Genomic DNA, 3,172 nt, shown 5'->3' on the forward strand with positions numbered 1-3,172 from the left:
TCTACGCCCACTGCAGGCCGAAGGCCTTTCCCATTCTTCTCCAAGTACACAGTCTTGCTCTAACAGCGACCAATGTATCCCCGCACACTTCTTCGTCTCATCTGTCCATCTAAATTTATGCCAACCCCACTCCCTGGCCATATGTTCAAAACTAGGAACAAGCCATTTTACGTCCTGTTTACGTCCTGAGTGAAAAAACAAGTTATTGGCCCGCGCCTATTCCGCTGTTTCATCGCCGCACGGTGGCCTTCCTTGAACTTGGCGCTAGGTCGTGTTTTTAAGTTTTTGCTAAGTGCTGACACTCATCAGTCCAGCGTCAGCCGGTGGGTCGTCGTCGTATCCTCCGCCCTGAGGGAAGCGGGTTGTAGGGACAGCCCAAGCAGAACACAAGCGGCAGACATAAATGGAGATAGAAAAAGTGACTATACTAGCATGGTTTCGTAGGCGGCTTAGAGGATGGCAGTAAATGAGCGGGAGGGTAAACAAGGCTTTAAATTGGTAACCAATCTGACGAGCCAATAACGATAACAGCGGCGAAAATATGTAAGGTCGGTTACTAAAGCAGACCCGCGAGTTGTATGCTCATTCTACGGGTTATGTGCCTCAGCCGAGTGTTGAAATACCCAACACAATTTTAGCAAATGTTTTTCGTAGAAGGTAGACAGAAGATGTTGCTGATACAACACCCACAATAAGCCAGAATAGTTCTTAAATTGTAGGATTGTGAGTATGGTTTCTTATTTAAGCACTGTTGCCTAATGCCGGCTTTGAATCAGCACTCTCGCCTAGCTGCGTTCACCCCAGAACACTTCATAAAAGTTGATTGATATATTTGAACCTTCGGAATTTGCACAATGAATTTGCGCTTTAGGTCAGTAGTTGTTGTGCATTTCAGATATCGGATAAAAAGCGCAAAATAGGTTACTGTAAATTCTGACACTCGCTCTCACCTAATTAGAAATCCCGCTGATGAAGGAGGGTATATTGCAGTTTTGAACCAAACCGTATATAATACTGAAGAGCCGAGGCAATTATTTCAGAGCTCTTTCTACGAGCCCCTTGCGGGCGATCCGACGTTAGAATACAATGAACAAGGCCGCAGTGCCCCAATTGAACATAGGCATAACAACTGTCTGACAAAAAACATCCCGAGGTCACATTCGATTACACTCCCCTCCTGTCCGTTTGTACCTCCTTCCAAAGCTTCAAAATTTGACAATCCAGACACGTTTATTGTCTGAAAAATGGGAACCGTGACTGAGAACATTTCTAGCTATGCCTAAATTCTTATAGAAGAAATCCCGCTTCATTTCCTTGGTATATAACGGATGCTACTCATTTTTAAGTGAAATAAATGACCTCACAATACTAGACAACTGCTTCCTTTTAAGATTCAATGAAGTCTCTTTGAATACAAACGTACTTCCTACCGGTCGAATCTTATCTGTCAGAACAGCGTTCGAGAATTAGGAGCGCAAATTATTGACATGCGTTGTATGAAAATATATGAACTCCTGTACTTAAAAAAGCGAATTTTAAATAATTAACCCACCCTACGTGCAAGTAAGTGGCACATCAATAGTGACGAAATTATGGTCACATTATGCCTTCATATTTACGGGCACCCACGACACATAGTTCCTTGAGAACTTCCATTTAAATTTAATTTTTTACAAGTGGTACATCAACAAAATTTTCTTGAACTGGTCTCATGATGAGGACACCCAGGAGAAAGTAACTGATTTACCCGATGCGCACAGTGATATAACATTCTCACAGGAGTATTCAGCATCTGCAATAAATATTCGTGACGTGCAGATAAAACTGATGGCCACAGAGTGGTTACATCGGTATACAGAAAATATTGCAACCGATTATAACTCGAAATTTCACACCAGCCACGTGAGACAATGACAAACTGTAATTCCCTACGGCCAAGCCCTACGCTTCCGCAGAATTTTCTCTAACCAAAATGACTACCCTTCCAATTGTAACAAGCTCCGCATTGACTTCGCACGACAAAAATACCCACAACCATTCATAGATTACATCAAGACGGAATCAAAACAGGAGCATTGTAGACTTGTTAGTGGTACAAAACCTCCCTGTAGAGGTGACAAACAAATCTGATTTCGACATATTCGGCATCTTGCCCAAGCGTCAATAAAATGTTAAGGGGCACCACATCTTGCTATAGTATATAGAATGATGCACATCATTCCAGACTCATCACGCGTGGTGAATTGGCGGGAAGGAACATTAGAGACGTTGTAACATCCTCTCAGTTTCATTGCAGGTATCCGCAATCTGTGTGAAGTAAACTCTTCGTAGGTCGTACACCACAGGAGACAGGGGCCGAGAAAAAAGTGAAATCCCCACGGTGCAATGGAGGGGTGCAAAAGGTGATGAAAAATGGCAAGCATCAGGTTCTGCGCTGTACTACATAATTCTAAATGAATGTAACAAATAACAGTATTAGGTGCACATGATGACTGCGGATAGGGTCTTGTGGTAAACGTTAACTATCCCACCATATACCGATTGAGTTGAAATTAGGGAATAAACAAATCGATGCGTAGGGACTGCAAGGACGCAGACTGCCAAGGTACGGGCTTCAGAAAGGGGGCTGGTGGAGTCTAGCGATAACGGTGCTGGCAAGAACAGGAGCTGACTAATAGGCAAAGGCTACACCAAAAGTACCAGCTCCCGATCGGGTCATGTGTCATTTCGTAGGCGAGATGTTCAGCGGTGACGTCAGCGTAATAGGCTATATAGACGCAGCGGTTGAGGGCAGGAGACAGGACCGGCACCCACTTGTGCCCACTGGAAAGACAATTGCTCCAGTTTAGTGCACCTGGCAGAAACTAGAAGGTATGTTGGGGACAAACAGTATCGAGGTTTACAAGGCGAAAATGGCCTGTGAAACGAATTACGGGGTACATACAATCGTGATCTCATTACAGAGACAGTATATATAGTTGTTTGACAATGCGAGGACCCGCTATGGTTGCGGGTTAAACTGTGGTTTTCAAGATGTTGGGAATAGCGGGCGGTGAAGAAAAAACCTCCGTCGCGTGCCCCCGCGCGAGGTACACGAGTAAATGCAGAGCATTGGGGGTGGTCACGTGGCGTACGTTGTGGTAATTGGCGGTCGTAGTTGTAGTTGTTGTTG

The sequence above is a fragment of the Haemaphysalis longicornis genome, unplaced genomic scaffold (genome assembly GCF_048455015.1).
Source record: "Haemaphysalis longicornis isolate Haplotype H1 unplaced genomic scaffold, Haemaphysalis longicornis Haplotype H1 scaffold_11, whole genome shotgun sequence".
Classification (NCBI taxonomy): Eukaryota; Metazoa; Arthropoda; class Arachnida; order Ixodida; family Ixodidae; genus Haemaphysalis; species Haemaphysalis longicornis.